An 18,008-nucleotide genomic window follows, 5' to 3' on the forward strand; every position below is an offset into this window, starting at 1 on the left:
TTTTTTTTCTGCAGACAACAGGTTGTTTGCTGAGAAATGTAACATATCCTGTCAACTTAAGAAAGGAGGAGGGCCACCTTCTTAAAAGCATGTGGGGGTCAGCACAGTGGGTTCAGTTTATAGAATTATCTCCTTAACCTCATGTTCCCAGCATTCATGTCTGGCCACCTGTTCCCTATCAGGAAGAAAAGTCCAAGTTCACCTTGTGCCTATGTACTCTTCCAACTTTTGAACCTGAATTCCTAACTAAGTAGTAGTTCTCTATTTGGGTATGTATATGAAACATCTTGTATCCCATTGATATATAAATTTGAGCATTCTTCCCCTACCCTATTTTTCTGAAGCCAGAACAGAAATGGTATGCAGGCTCACCATTCAGGATGAGAAAAATGAGGCAGTCTGTTTTGAAATTTCAGGTTTTATTGGGAAAAAAATCTAATATCATAATGCACTGCTTTTTTAACCTTTAGAGAAAACTCAAAACCCCTTTTTAACCATGGGATACCTTTTCTTTAATATAAATAAACTTATATTTTTTTAAAAGTCTATGTTATGGAAGGGCAACATGTTGTTATAATTGATAATATGCCTTCTATGAAGTCAGCAGTAACTCTGATATGAAACATTTGTCTAAAAGAATGTTTTGAACATTGTGGATTTTGGAAAGGAAAACAGCTGAACTAGAGAAATAGTAAATTACATATTTTTGACTCCAAGGGATCTGTGTGCTGTTTCTAAATAATAAATCAGAGAAATTATATGTAAGTTCAACCCTTTGGTCAAACATTTTATTTATCTGAAAACAACTGAGTAATTATTTTAATAATATATTTTGTGCTAAATATATATTTAGTTTCCTTTATAAATTTGACTTATATCCATTTAAATATAGGTAAATTATCTGCTAGGCAAATAATGTTATCACTTCATAATCCCCTCATTGAAACACCATGGAAACTAATCATTTGCCATATAACAAAATGCTAGATAAATATATGGTTAGAAAATAAAGAGGGATAAATTTAGGTGCAAAAATAATAGGGAGCTATGTTTGTTTCCAGATAATATTATCAAGGAGTCTTGGAGAGCATGTTGGTTTGGTACCCTGTGGCTTGTCTGATTACTGGGTCAAGACTCTACATTTGTCCTTTATAAAATCTCAGAGGAAAGAAAGATTCTTCCTTGCAACTACTTACAGGAAATCCTAGGAACACTTCTGGAGAACTCTCTGCTGATGGAGACCAACTAATTAAACCTAATAACAGATTCCCAGTATGCTGTTTGCCATTTAATATTCTGAAAGCATAATGAAAATTGAAAATATTGTTTCTTCTCTCTTTCATCTGTGAAGACTGTAACAGTATGTCTTTTATCTCTTGGTAAGTCACATGCTTTGGAAGCCAAGTAGAAATCCTGATGCATTCATTTATAATCCTCAGGGCATGTTCATGTCTTTCTTGGAGTCAAGGCCTACCTTATTTAACTATTTGTAAATTTTGCTTTCAAAATAAGATGGAAACTTCTTTGCTGCCTGTGTTTCATAAATATTAGCTTTAGTCTTGAATTGTGTTTTATTTCTAGCATATGTTAAATATACTTCCATTCAGGAAAACCATTATACAGAGGTGAATAAAGAAAGTATTGTAGTTTAAAAGAGAAGTATCAGTTCTCATTATTTAAGTAAAATTGCCTCATTGTTAACTTTTATAAGAGTTTTAATGAATAATATATAAAAAATTTAAATTTAAATTTCCTAAGAAAGAGGCTTACTACTTTGGTGAACCATTGAATAAATCAATGTGGATAACTGCTGAAATTTGAAGTACCCATTGATCATTTTTTCATTCATTGATCTCTGTACCTCATCATTATTGAAATATACTTAATATTTTGTGTTAAGTATTAATGGGGCTTTGATGAGCCACAAAAAAATCCCAAAATTAAGACATTTCCATTTATATAGGCACATCTTCCAATCTACACTGAAGAGTTTATTTAAACCATTAAAACATTCTTATAATGTTCATGTTTATGTTTGCTAATTTCTCTTAATAACTGTAAAATCCAGTTTAATATTACACCCCAGTCACTAAAGTTTAAATTTTTTTTCCTGCTAAATTGCAACTGTAGGTAGAGCTTTTAAAAAGATTTATTTCTTTTTAAATGGAATGATTCTGACTTCTTTTTCCCCAGTGAAATGAATCATCTTTAATATTATATTTTGGAAAATTTAATGACCTTGTAAGTGTCATGAAAATCATTCAGGCCTGAATGACACATTCAGGACATGATCATGTCTTTCTTGGAGTCAGAGATTATAGTTGAAAGAGGCCTTCACTTTTTGCTTTAAACTCTTGTTCACATGTGGTTCAAGACATACAAGACAACTTCCCAGAGGCCAGTTGAATAAGAGTAGCTTTCACCCATGCTATATAGAAAGTGTAGAATACAAGTTATCTTAAGCTAACAAGTATTGATCCCTACATTTAATGAAATATAAGGAAAAAACTTATATTAGGAAATATAAGTTAGACTGTCTTTTCCTCAAGTAGCAACAAGACCCTCAGTTTGAATCACATAACTGAGCTGAAAATATATTTCTTTTTTTCCCTAAGATGAATGCACCTCATGTTCAGTTATCAATAACAACAGTGTTCATTTATCAGGTGCATAACAATGATATAATTAATGGTCCCATTGATTCTGCAACCCAAAGTCTCTAAGTAGAAAGGTGCTATAATGTAGAAATTAGCCATTTTCTGAAGGGTTTGTTTGCATATGAGCAGCCCTATGAGCATGACCCACATTTAGATTAAAGGGAAAAAAATCCTTTAATGATTATTAAAGCCAACTGAAATGTCAGTGAACTTATAGAAATCCAATTATGATGCAAATGTGAAATTATCAGTACAGCAAAATAAACAAGCCATCTGAACCTTTCTAAAGCCAATTCCAGTTCTAAAATTGCTTTAGATTAAGGTCAAAACTTGACTTTATGAATTAAAATGGCAGAGGAAGCTGAATTAGTTGCCACTCTGGTTGTGATTTTTATATCATGATCATCTGAATTGAGTGCCAATAATTCTAATGATGTTACAAAAGTAAATGTTTCTCTAAATTTGTATGTATACAGTTTGTTCGTTTCCAAAAAGTATTATCTGGCTATAGATAAACCAGTTTTGTAAGTGGTGCAACTTACACAGTTGTTCCTTGGTATCCTATGGGGAATGGTTGCAGAACCTGCTTCCTCCGTAGCAAAATCCATGATTGCTCTAAAAGTCCCTTTTATAAAGTAGCATGATAATTGCATATAATCTATACAAATCCTCCATTATACTTTAAATTATCTTTAGGTCATATATAATATCTAATACAACATAAATGCCATGTAAATTGTTTTATACTGGATTCTTCAGGGAATAATGACAAGGGGAAAAAATGTACACATTTAGTACCAGGACAACCATCATAGGCCAGCACATCATTTTACATCTCAAGTTGGTGTGATTGGTTGAATACATGACTGAGGTTGACTGTATAGGAAATCAAGGTTGTAATAGTTTGTAGGTATGTATGCATGTCTTACAATGTAGTGTCATTTAAAATGATACCTTGTATATTTATTTTATAGAAATTTGATGTAAGCTTTATAAAGAAAAAATAATTCCAAAGGAATGTTTGATTTTTTTGATCATCTAATATTTTCTTAGCTTATCTGTCTCATTTATTTTTAACTTTCTAATACATCCAAACTAAAAGAGTAAAAAATTTATTTATTTTTTAATGAAAAACATTTTCATTAAATACTTACTCAAAGGGCATTAGGTATCAATCTTGATTATCTTTCCACTTTCCATCTGGGAATTGTTTTGGTATTTTAAGCCATTGAATACAATAAACATTTCAGATTAAATCCTAGTTAATGTGCCCCTATAAGAGACCACATCTTATATTACAAATAAAAATGACTGCCTACTAATTTTCCTTCTAACATAAATAACTCTTAGACCTTGTAAGTTTGAATGAGAGATAAGTTTGATAATTATATGTGGTGTTTTTGAAATTAAACTTCTATCCCTCTGGATGCAGGTCATACTTGCTTTCTCCAACATATTAAAGTTAATCACAAAAATAGTTTAGTTCAAAATTCCTTCACATAAAAATGAAACACTCAAAAACAAACATCACTTTGTGCGTTCCTTTAACATCATTGATTATGTGGTCATCTGAGATTGTTTCTTTGCTTCTTCCATAAATATTTGTTAAATATCCATCTACCACAACATAAAATGCCGGGTAAATAGTGGGAAGTAGATCAAGACTGTCCTGGCATTCACCAAACTTAATGTCTTGCAGGAGGCAGATGATAAAAAAAAAAAGTTAACAAACACAGACTCAGAGATGAAGGAAATAACAAGGCATCTGGAGGAGGAGGAATGCAAGGAAGAGCCGCCTTGTGTTCACTTGGTGCATGGAACAGCTCTGAGGAAGGGACAGCTACCTGAGGACTGTGGATATCTGGCCATAAAACAGAGTAGATTCTTCCCATTATTCTGAAAAAGGAGATGTCTTTTGAATATGTTGGAAAGCCATTTGGCCACCTGCAATGAGAAACTGGCCCTTTCCTTGTTACTAACATAAAAAATGATTTTTCACTAGCCTTATGTAATAGCTTACCTTGATAAAATGAATCTTGTCTTTATTTTGGAAAAAAAATTATGGTCATAGAGAAATTTCTGAGAGAATAATATTTTTGAAATGTAGAGTTACTTTAAAAATCATAAAACTTTTGAGTACCATTTATTTCAATAGTATTTGATAGAAGGTTCTATGATTATGGAAATGTTATAAATCTATGCTGTTTACGATAGTAGCCAGTACTTGAATGTAGCTATTGGAGTATTTAAAATTTGGCAAGTGTGATCAAAGATCAGATGTGTTCTTTTTGTAATTTACTAAAAGCTACGTAATGAGGGCTACTGTCTTGAACAACTCAGATATAGTCATCCCTTGGTATCTTTAGATGGTTGGTTCCAGAATCCCACACAGATGCCAAAACTTGCGTATGTTAAAGTTCCTTATATAAAATGGCATAGACCTTGCATATAACCTCTGAAACTCCTCCTTTATACAGGTATTCATTGTTTAAAGATGGAGGTACACACTGAGAACTGGTTTTGGAGAATGTTTTTGTTGTATAAATATCAGAGAGGGTAGCTACAAAAACTAAGTCAGCTACAACTTCACTAGGTGATATAATCTTATGGGGCCATGTCGTATATGTGGTATGCCCTCAACCCAAACATTACATGGTATATAACTATACAAATCAGTAGAGTATTAACTTATTTTAATTCCCAAACCAATGTAAATGCTAGGTGAAGAGTTGTTATACTGTATCATTTAGGGAATAGGAACCAAATATAAATATATACAAATAAGGTTCTGCCATCTTAGGTCTAAACTACACAATACATGTCAATAACAACGTAGCATTTTTTTATCCACAATTGGTTGACTCCACAGATGTGCAACCTACAGATTAAGAAGGCTGACGGTACTTAGAATGAATTCTCAATTCTGCCTAGTTGGTGAGAAATATAAACACAACTTCTACTCTCCCGGAATTTACAAACATAAAATATGAATCTTTGGAACATAAGATAGGAAGGAAGAAGCACATGGCAGAGTTTTGAGTTAATGATGAAGGGCTTCAGAAAAGGGATTGTTGCTATTTGAATGAGAAACTGAGGGTCATGTGGAGGAAGAAGTGCCTTGGGTCTTGAGCTTTCAAAGATGGGCAAGTGTGCCATTGGTGAAGTTGGCGTGAAGAGCCACAGGAGTAGAGCAACCAGCACAGCAAGAGACAGAGGGTAAAAGGAAAATGACGAGAATGGTTTTAATAATAGACACTAACTTCCATCAAGTGCTCATCAGGAGACTCTTTTTTTAAAGCTGTCCTTGCATCAGGTAACTAATTGTCACGATAGCTACGATCAGATTCTTCAATTCACAGATCAAGAAACAGAGGGCAGTGAAGTGAAAGAAATGGCCCAAGGTCCATTTGGTAGTGACAGAGCCAAGATCTGCCATCTGAGCCCAGGGAATCTGATTCCAGATTAGGATGCTTTAAACCATCAGGCTCGGTTGCTTCTGGATTTGAGGATTCCTAATGGAAGCTCTGAGTTCAGTTGATATAGAGAGCAGATGGAAAGATGCTGATTCTTACAAGAAATCCGCAACAAGAGGATGTCAGGAAGATGAGAAAATAATAAGAACTTCCCAGTTAAGGGTTGAGGGGAGAGCAGAGATGGTTCTGTGCACTGGAAGACAGAGGAAGAGAGAGTAGCATGGTAAACATGTGACCAACTTTCTCTTAAGACTTTTAACAAGCTAAAATCTTTCACTAGGATTTTGAAGGTCTCTTGTCCTCCTGACTCATCTCTTTCTATAGGTATTTTATTCAATGAGGCCCCCCCCTTTTTTTTGCTGTTTAGGTTCCTAATTTCCTCCTCTTTTTAATAATTTCCCTTGCAAAGATGAGTTACGGTAGAGCACTATTAATGTTTCATCAAATGTCCATGGACATTCAAAGTCACATTCAAAGTCATATTCATTATTAGCTAGAAATAGTTGTATCATGAAGAGACAACTTGTTTTGTATTACACATCACATCCTGGATGTCAGGGTATATATTTTTTTGATACTGGGAATTGAACCCAGCAGGGCTCTAACACTGAACTATATTCCTAGCCGCCCTTTTTTCTTTCTTTTGAGTTAGGAGGGCACATTTTTTTGTAGTGACCATGAATCTGGCAATGTCATCCTAACTTCTGAACCTGCAGTTGATTCTGTGACAACTGCTTTTTAAAAAAGAGAACATAATTCTGTGTTTGATTTTGGATGAAAGCAAGAATGTTCCATTGTTTCCACCAGTAATAGCTTTAATTGTGGAAGCATGTCACCCCTGCAAAGACCCACCTATTAGATTCACCTCCATTATTGATATCAGTCACCTGCCACAAAGATGAAACTGGGTTTCAGTTTTTTTATTTTGTTTGTAAATACGGCCAATCTATAATTTGTTCATATAGAAAAACCTAATTAGTACCCATAGTTGACGAATATTTCTGTAGCTCAGACCAGCTGGTAGCCTAGATGGGACAGATGGCCCAAAGCTCTTTAATGGGGGGAAGATAATATGTTGGATCTGAATAAGAGACTTCATGAACTCTGTTTCTCATTTAAACAGTGTTCTGTAATAATATTTTCACAGGCTGTACTTTCATGAGAATGGCAATTCACTTTATAAACAAAATAATTTCCATCTAGCCTTTATCAAGCTACGACAAAACATAGTAATTATTTTTTTTTTTCATTTTAGTTTGTACTTGTAGCTATATATGTAAAAACTTGAGGTCATTTTTTTTTCTTTTGCCTTGTTTAAAACCTTGGAGGATTCCATTACTTAAAGAAGCACTAGGCTTGCAGTGCCCTTCAGTGATAATACACTGGTGGCAGTGGTGGAGGTAGAGATATTATTAACTGACCCTGACATCCAATGCATGAGCTTTTACGTGTGTGATTGCATTTTTCTTCGCAACAAACCTCTTTGTTATCCCCATTTGGCAGCATCTCCATTTTCTACTAACATTTGACTTTCACAAGAGTCTGCTCTTATCCCTATTTTACTGATAAGGAATGTAGGGTTAATCTCTTATATATGTCAAGTAATTTGCATATCTAGCTAGGTCCTCTAGATAGCTGATAGCTGATCTAAGATTCAGGCAGGTGTATATTTCTTTTGAGTCTACATTCTTTGCCCAGTTTACACTATGCTCAGTATTTATTACTGATGATTAAATGAATTCATACTGGCTGTAATTTACATAATACTTTAATTTATCTAGTTATTTTGCTTACAATACCTGACTATCAACAATTCTACAAAGTTGGTAGAAAACAGATGTATGAAAGATCATGTGCTATGGCCAAAGTCCTGGTAAGACTTTGGTAAGACTGGCAGAGGGGAGGCTCACTCAGAGTTATGGCAACAGGTTCCAGGTAAAGTTTCCTTATTTCTGCTGTAGCAGGATGATATATCCTGTGGACTGAATACTGAGACAGTCATTAAGTTCACCATATTCCTGTAGTAAGCTTTACTACTCTTAGTTTGAAGCCAGTGATACGATTTTTGGTAATGGAGTTTCAGTTCCCTCTTTTGATTTAATTTTAGCTTTTAAATTTTATGTCCTTGCTTGCATGCACAGGAAAATGTACAAAATCTAGTGACTAGCATTAGATAACATGTGTTTCATGTGAGTGATCTGAAACTAATGTTAGGGCTGTATGGATAAGGAGAGGGGAGCTGTGAGAATGAGGGGAGAGAGGGTGAGACAAGGGCTGGGCCCACTGCTGGAGGAGAGGATGCAGAGGGTGGGCATGAAGAGAGGATGCAGAGGGTGGGCATGATCACAGATTTACCATCAGCCAGTCCAGCAGCTGCAGCCCTGTGACATTTCCTAGTGCATCATCTAGCTGTTGCTCAGCACTGACTGCAGAACCTCTCCTATACTGCATCTCTTGTCTACAGCAGCAGCCAAGAGCTGAAGTAGCTTCACTTGGAACCTTTCATAATCACCAGAAAAGTACAAAAGAGAGATATTGAACTCAGAAGCAGCTACCCATTAAAGAATGGCTCAGAGTTGCTTGTTCTGAACTTTGTCATAGGTTGTGATTACTGACAATCACTTTGGGTGCTGTATGTCCTTCAGGGGGCTGTTCTGGTGGACATCTCAATTCATTATGGATGGCTTGATAGGCATTTTGGAGGAAAGCCTCTGCTGCCCCTCTCCCCTTGGTAAACACTCATACAAACTCTCTGGGAAGGATTTGAACCTGAGAAGCTTCCTCTTTCTTTTTGCTATTCTTAGGGCTCAGTCATCTCCTTGGATGCCTAGAGAATATATAAAATTTTCCTAAAATTTTAAATCAGTATTTCAGCTCAAGTACACCTTTGATGAAAGATTGATGGCTTTTTGTAGGGTCTTAAATTGACAAGATTAGAAAGATATGCATTAGAATCCTATGATTCCCACTCAGTAGTGGTACGACCTTGAAAACACACCCTGACCTCCTCTAAACCTGGGTTCCCTCACCTGTCAAATGATGATAAACTGACATGACATTTCTCAGGCTGTCACATGAAATGTATGCAAAGTACATAGCTTGATGTCTGGCCCCATGAGAAGCACTCAATATATTTTGACAATTACTTTGGGTATTATATTTATTTCAGTGGTGGCTTAGATCTAGGACATGAATGATTCTGCCTTGCTACAAAAACTGGCACAGGTGATTCATAAAAGTCTTTTGAGGAGTTTTTCTGTCTCTGAAGTAATTGTTCATCATAAATCACAAGGGTCAGAGGGAGGACCTCCTACCTTTAATTATACTTCACTGAATTTGGCATGGGAAAATATATGTCATCGTGATAATGTTGACATTTTCAACACGTGACTCTTATTGATTTTCATATGCAACAGCATTACTATATTTACGCTATTTTTTCCTGTTTGTCTTTTCTACCTTCTTCATTTATGATTCTGTTATGGTTTCATACCAATGGTAATATGATCTTTGTGCTTAAATTGCTAGACTTATTCTAAAATTCTATTTGTGAACATTGTCAAGTGTCTTGGAAGTTTTGTTTTTCCCCTGTCTTGCCTATATATTTGTCTTTACCTTGTAAAAACTTTTAAATAACCCTTTCTTTGTTAATTTATTTTTGGTAATAGAGAATCTATTGTGATTTTTTTTAACTTACATTGTCAACAGTGTTTGTTCTTACAGTGTATTTTTTCCCCCATTTCAACAATCCTTGACTTGGGGATTTTTACAAGACCAGAAAACAGAAGAAGTTTCATACTGAAAACCCCTGGCTGCTTCTATAAAGGCCTGGGATTTATTGTGTAAGTGATGGAGTTTTTCAAAAGGGGAAAATATAGAGAAGTGACAGGGATTTTTTATTTTCTTTCGAGATCAGGAGCATTAAGAGAGCATTAAGATTCTACTAGTATCAGGAACTTTTGCTGATGATGGCAACATCTGGCAGTGGTGAGACATCAGAAAAGGCAGCCTCTCAGGCCCCAGAGAAGTTACACCTAGACATGGGATCTCATCCTAGGGATGACACAGAGCCAGCAACTAGGTTCAGTAATCCTGTATCCCCAGTTTCATGTGAAAGCCTGAACCCAGGCATACAATCCTACAAAGCAAGCATGACACAGAAGCCTTCTTTTGGCTGAGGAATGAGTAACTCAATGATTTGGACCAATGGGCTTACTAAAAAGGAGGGAGGGAACCCAATTTTTTTTGCTTTATATAAGAGCCTTGGATCTTTGTTTGATTTCTGTATGATCTTGTAGTTAATTTTCCATCATGATGTTAAGAGTGAATTTAAATTGATTTAAGAAAATTTTTAAAAAATATCAATACTGTTTAAAAATCCAGATTTGTGAATTGAAATTCATTTTACTAAAGTTTTCTATATGGATGAGTAGAATGTTCACCCTATTAACTCTTCTGGAATCTGGTGTTTAATAACAGTTGAACCTCTGGACAGTTGATAGCTTGTGGTATTGTCCTACAATGCTGCCTAATTTTTTATTGTTTCTTGCCTTCTAAGCTAGAATGCAACTCCCTTGAGCACATAAATCTTGTATTTATTCATTATTTACTTATATTCCCACAATACCTGTGGTATTGCTTTAGATATGTGTGCCTTAATCCCCACAATATATATATTCCTGAGAGTAATATGAAAAAGCAATATTTGGTATGAATACTATGCTTATTTTCCTGGATTCTCAGAAGGCTGACTTTGGTTAATAATACTCATCTTAAGAACAAGAATTAAGAACCCGAGATGAGGATAATCTAAAATAAAGTAGGCTCTTTATTGAGTACTAGGTGCATTCTTTTTCATTTTCCTTAAAAAAATAAGTAAAGTAAGTAAGATTTTGAATCAACGTGCATACCTTCTATGCTAACTGTAGCTGCCTAGAAGATTCAGATTTTGTTATTGTGAATATGCCCATTTGTCTGGTCTGTGAGATTCCTAAAGGTTCCCTTTTTACTGAGACTAACTGTACAACATTGCTTGTAGGCATTCCAGCCTAACTGTGTTCTATAATTGCTGAACTGCAAAATTGGTATAACTCATATTAAACAGTAGGAATGTTTGCTGATGAATTTCAGGTCAGTCTCCACAATTGATTGCCATTTTGCCTCATTTGCAGCCACGACAAGGACCTTTCCTGAGCCCTTGCTTGTTTGGTTGAGACACATTTTCCAGCTTTTTGGGAACATCCTTAATGAGTCTAGTTTAAATTCTGTCAAGTGTGCCTGCAGTACCCTTCTCTGGTCATGTCACATACTCCTTTTCTGGGTCAAATCATGCGTACTATATTTATTTGGTCTTAGAAAAAGAAAAAGGGGGGAAATACTAACTCAGATATGTCCCCAAAGTGGTTTTGTCTCTTCTCTCTGCAGATTTCCTTTTATAAATTCAGCAGCCAAATATGAGTGGTTCCCATTACCCCATAAGTAGAAGGCCCAGAGAATCTTATGACTTTCCTGAATTTTGCTGTAGGTGTGTTTGTGTAATTCCTAAAGTAGGATTGTAGTAGGAAAGGTCTCATTGAAGATACCTGGTTAGCATGATATTCTTATCCACGTAATGTCATTGTTTAGAATCATTCTTTGAGATGCGAACTGTGTTTTAATTAAGACTTAAAAATTCTTTCACTATTTCCCCCAAATCCTCTTGCAGTTCCATGTACCCCATGGCAAATAATGAATGGAAATTTTTGCAACAGTGAGATCCTGGGTCCTATTTTTACTTACCTTGCTCAAACTCTGGAGACGGAGGCAGCTTATCTAAGTGGGATTGAGTGACATGGTGGATGTTCATTTTTTTTGAAATATTATAAATCTGAAATTTGTTTCTGTTCAGTAAGGAATCCCCAGTTCTCCTATACTTTCTAGAATAGGAGAATTACATTTTTCTAGCTAGACAACTCAGATTAACCATGTTACAAATACCTTTCTCTGTTGAGTGCAAGTGGTGCTGCCTGCCTATGGCATATGTTGGGGCCACAGTGTGAACTCCATGCTTGGTACTGGAAGATGAACTCTTCATGTTCCTTTCTCATTGTGTGCTCTCCCTAGCTTTCTAGATCTGTTCGCGTCCCCCAGACTTCCACATACTCAAGGGTTAGTTGTTACTTGGTATGTAAAGGATGATTGAATTTATTCCTTCTCTTTTGGAAATATACTAGCTGGGTATTGGCCAATTATTTTCAATAACAGTCCCCCTTTTTTTGTCAAAAATGTGTGGGTTCCAGGGAGAATGCTTTTTGATTCGTTTGAGGTTTGGACAAAGCAAAGATAGATTTGGGGAGAGGAAGGAGTTGACAAAGATTTAGGGGAAGAGCCATGGATCTTAGAGCCCTAATCCCTGCTGTGGGATGCTGGCTTTGTGATTCTGTGCAATTTTCATTCTCTGCATGGCTTTCATCACTTGTGAAAATGAGGAGCCTATTTTCTGTACTCTATAGGTTGACATGAGATGACAGTGGTATATGTTGGTTTTCTCCCTCCCCCTCCTCTCTTATCATCTTCCTCTTCATTTGCTAAAAGGCTTTGCCTGTGCTCCGTGACTCCATTGGTGCCACTCCCTTGTGGTCTCCTTTTGCAGTGTCTCTTTCTGTCCTCTTGGTGTTTCAACCCTGGTCTCCTCTTAGGGGAGGCTCTCGGGTGTTCAATTGTAAAATGCTGCTGCCATCTGACTTTCTTTTAAAAATGGCACGTTTTAAGTATAGTAGGCAGTTACATGGTCTGCGTGATGATGTGATGAATGTCTCACTTTCCTCTGGGATGTCATCTTTACACAGGAGTGGCCTGGGTCTCCTTACTTCCCTTGTGAATCCTACAAGCCCAACATAAATCTGACCCATCAGAGGGGATCTACAAATTAATCTCAGGTCTTGAGTACATTGAGAATGATACTTCATGTGTAAAGTTAGAAAACAAGCAAGGATTAAACTCCCTGTTGTTGAAATAAGTAACTAAATTGTAGACCTATAAAACTAATAGGGATATACAAAGTAGCATCGTGAGTTTTTTATATAACATGTGCTTCTTTGGATAACTGCCTGGGTACTTGTGATGAAGTGGGGGAATATCAGAGTCCTCTATTCAAATTTTCTTAGAGGAACCCATGTGTGGTAGTCTTAGGTGAATTCATGTGTACTAGTAAGGGTTCTCCAGAGAAACAGAACAATAGGATTTAACTTACATAATTACCAAAATTGAGATCCCTCATTTATGTCATATACAAGCTGTAGAATGAGAAAATCCAGTGGTTGAAATTCAGCTTAAAGTTTAAGAAGCAGGGTAGGAATAGGGTACCTTCTGGTATAAGTCCTGAGGTCCAACGGCTGAGAACTGGAGCTCTGATGCTGAAAGGTAGGAAAAGATGGATATTCCAGTTCAAGAAGAGAGGGAAATGAATTTGCCCTTCTTCTGCCATTTTGTTTTGTTTAGGTCCTCAATGGATTGGATGATGCTCACACACACTGATGGGACTTCTTTACTTAGTCTACTGGAAATACTAATCTTTTCTGGAAACACCAGGTGTTTTATCAGCCATCTGGGCATCCCTTAGTCCAACCAATGAAATACACAGAATTAACCATTGCAATATAGTTTCAGATTCAGAGCAATTTATCCTGTTTCTCCATTGAGGAAACATTTGTGTCTCAAAATCTTTGGGCTTATAAAGTCTGTGTTTGATGAGTCAGGAACTCTTTGTCTTAAAGAGCTGCCTTTTAAAGAAGATATGTCTTTGAGAGCTCTACCAGGGATTATGTGGTTCCTCTGTTCTTCTAGTATAGAGTGCAAGTTAGACAATGGAGCCATCCCCAACATTACAGATTGAGAGCTAATGGAATCATGTCCATGAAAGAGGGTAAAATCTATAAAGAATTCTAAAATTTCAATGTTTTCATTACAATGGGCCTCACAGATCATTTAAGGCTAGCCATCCATTTCATGTATTAACTATATATGACCTAGGAAAAAAAGGGAGACTGAGGCAAAGTACTATTCTATATTGAGTATAACAATATCAAAACTATATCTCAGGCCCGGAAACTATTGGTCATTACTTTTCTCCCCCATGAAGTGTGAGAGAGGGAGAGAGATACCAAAATATATATTCTAGGTGAAATAATTTCACTGTAATTAAATAAAAACGTATATGTGAACTCAATGATTGTAATTTTTTTGTTTAAGATACCAAGATACTTTGGATAGTTATATTTAATCTAAACCTAGCTTTCCCAGCAATATATAATATTTTTTTCTCCAGTTTTATTCCCAAATTTTATGTAAAGTTCTGCATGCATCTTAGTTGCAGAAGTAATATGGAGGTAAGCCTCCAAATTGTTGTGTTTGTCCTTGTTGGAGGGCAGAACAGGAGCCAATTTTCAATTCAATGAGTAGCTCATGGATGCAATTAGTTCTTTGTGTAATGAGAAAGGTTAGAAAACTTTGTCCCCTTCCCTGTACTACTGAATAATGGAGAATCTTAACCCCCGTAGATCAATGAAGGAAACCTAGCACTAATCTAGTAGTGGCATGATACAGTATTTAATATTCTCATCCACTTGCACCCACTATATATTAGTGTGGTTTCTGGGAACCTCTTTATGTACTTTTAGTACTTGAAAGAATAAGTTTTTGATTAATTGATTAGTAGCCACCCACTTATGTTAATTATATAAATGATCTTAATATGATTTACAGATATGCAGGGTGAACTGCCCTAAAATTAGTGACCCCTAGATGAGCATAGACCCAAACACATCATAACAGGTGTCTCTTTCACTGAGTTGTGTAAATTGTCAGTTTTAGTACAGATTTGGACTTCTAATTTCTATAGATTCTAATTCCTTTCAATGAAAAAATGCTTTAGCCATGATCATTTGATATATCTCATTTGCTTTCTCTCTCATCTCCCAATTCTGTTTTTTAAAAATTACTTGTTTAATTCTTGCTATAATTTGAATATGGTCTGTCCCCTCTGAAGCTCATGTTGAAATTTAATTCCCATTATGAGATATTAAGAGGTGCAACCAGGTAGGATTTTTAATAAGTAATTATTTCTTTCATGAAAAGATTAATCCATTCATGAGATTAATGGAATTATAGGTAAATCGGCTAATAAGTTACCTCAAGAGTGGGGCTGCTGTAAAAGCACATTTGATTAGGCCTCTCAGTTGGTCCCTGTCTTTCTCTGTGATGTCTTTACTGCCTTAGGACTCTGCCAGCAAAAAGACTAGCACCAGATAGGGCCCTTTGAATGTGGACCAGGACTGTGAGCAAACTACGGTGCTTCTTAAAACAACTTACTCAGTCTGTGGTACTGTGTGTTATTACATCAGAAAGTAGACCATTGCAATGTCTAACCTAATAAATCATGAACTTTAAAAGGGAAGATCTACTGTGCATGGTTTTCCATTCTCATTTCTAAGATAAATTCTCTCTAGAGGGAGAAGACTTATAGTGCATTAGGGTGCTATTATACCTAAAGGGTTTCTAAAAGAGTGGGATTGCAGGGTTCCGGGCAAAGAACCTTGGATCCCAGTTAGGTGAACCATAGATCTGGATAAAGGTCTACCAGCTTTAATTTTTAAAATTTTTTTCAATAGATTTATTGCAGTATCATTTACATACCGAGAGATTAACTCATTATAATTGTATAATTTTATGGTTCCTTATAGATTTATAGATTAATGCAGCCATTCTCAAATGCAGATGCTTAGAGGCTGTGGGTACCCTTTTGCTTCCTCACCCTTCGGTAGGGAAGGGGAGAATGCTCAACATGAGATTTTGATCTTTGCCTCTTACATAAGTGAAATAAACTTTTGAATTTGTGCCTTTTTCCCTCCCCACTAAAACATGTTCTTTACTCTGCTTTCAGGTAAGAATTCTAAATCTGTTCTTTGCTTTCTACAATTTAGACTTTAATATATTGTCTATTCATGGGGAAGATGAAGGAAGAATGGGAAAAAATGAAATTATATGTTTAGGAAAGTTAAGTGGCAGTGTTGTGAGAGATAATAAAGTCTCTTATCCTCTGACAGAGTTCTATAATTTAGCTTCCTTTTTATAAGCCAGGGTGATTATATGTCTATGCTGTACACGAATACAAAATACATTTTAAAAAATCTTGGAATCACATATTTTTACACTGGCAGGGGTCTTAAAGTAATCCTTTAGTCTATTTTTGGAAAAGTGAAAGTTTATTCCCTAAAGTATAAAGCAGGTGACACTCAAAGAAGCTGAACTCATTAATTTAGTTTTTCATTAAGTATTTGTTAAAGGACTTCTTCATCCAAGTTTCAGGATAAGTTGTTAGTGAAAAAAAAAATCAAAAGTAAAAGACAGAAGGTAGCCCTGGCTGCTGTCAGCTGAGCTGACATGGCTCTAACAGGTAACTTACAATGTTTGTATTGAATGTGGGCAATTTCACAACCTGCCTCCATCACACAGGGCGCAGGGCACATGATAGAGGGAAACAAAAACAAGACTAGGTGAAAATCATATCTGATTACCAGAGACAGAACAAGAGGATAGCCAAAAGCACAAAGATGCCCAGACATCCTCTCACCCAGCTTACAAATAACTGTTGCATCTTCACTCATTATAGCTTTAGCCTCACAGTGTCCTTCCTGCCTCCTAAATAAAATCTATTACAATATCCAATCACAGAATCTATCTTGATTTTTAGTGTCCAGTAGCAAAATCCAATTCATAGTACCCAATTAAAAGCAAAATCACATTTCCCGGCCATCCTTTATGAAATCACCTCATACAAGCTCATATCCTAAAACAACCCTAATTATTCTCTCCTGAAAACCCAACTCCATATGGTTTCTATCTCCCTTGGCATAATGAACCAATAAGAGCGCCTTTGTTTGACTGCTGATCTGTTCTTTGTGGCCTTTGACTGGAGGGTAAGTACTTTAGTGTTGGAAGTAAAGTAAAACAGACATTGCCTCAGTTCTCGTGGCAGAGACATAGCCTTTAGTAAGCCTATTTGCTAATTAGTGAACAATTGCTAGTGGAATCAGTGTTCCAAGAAAATAACTTGACTTCGAGTATGAGAATCTGGTCTGGAGGGCTCACTGCAGAAGTGTCTATTGAGCTTAGAGATGAGAGGGATAAATAACAGGAAGTGTGGTTTGGGCCAAAGAAACTGGAAAAAGTGGTACCTTGGGGCAAAAGAAGGGGCTATTAGAAATAGGCAAGGGGAAGGGGAGGCAGTTGACCATTTAAGCGGTTCTGAAGATCAAAAATCTTGTTCTTTCCACAGAGCAAAAGAAAACCATTGGCAGATTTTTTTTTTTTTTGAAAATCATGTTATCAGATCATATTCAATTAATGCAAAGATTTTTGGATCCTTTGCGAACAACATATTGGTGAGGGCCCATAATGCAGGGAAGCTGCTTATTTAGGTAAGAAACAGTTGGATGCTTGGATTATGAGAGAGGAACTGGATATGGAGAGATGTACACCCTTTGTTCTACATCTGATTGTTAAACAAAATAAAGTTGAGTCGTGGGTTAGCTTCAGGGTGGTGCAAGAGAGGGAGATTTCTGATTTAGGCAACTAAGGAGATGGTAATGTCATTCACTGGTTTGATGAGGGGCACATCCAGTACCTTAATTAATGTCTAAAACTACTATATAGGGGAGCTGGAATTCACATTGTCTATCTTTTGGAATGAGTCTTCTTCCTTTTCCTATTTAACTTTTGTCTTATAAGATGAAATATACAAGAGGACTTGGGAGCTGGGAAAATTTCAGAAATTCAGAGATTAGAGTTCATGAAATAGAGACTCTATCCTGAAATACAGCATCATATTGTTGTAAGTATC

This window comes from Urocitellus parryii, chromosome 10, assembly GCF_045843805.1.
Source record: "Urocitellus parryii isolate mUroPar1 chromosome 10, mUroPar1.hap1, whole genome shotgun sequence".
NCBI lineage: Eukaryota > Metazoa > Chordata > Mammalia > Rodentia > Sciuridae > Urocitellus > Urocitellus parryii.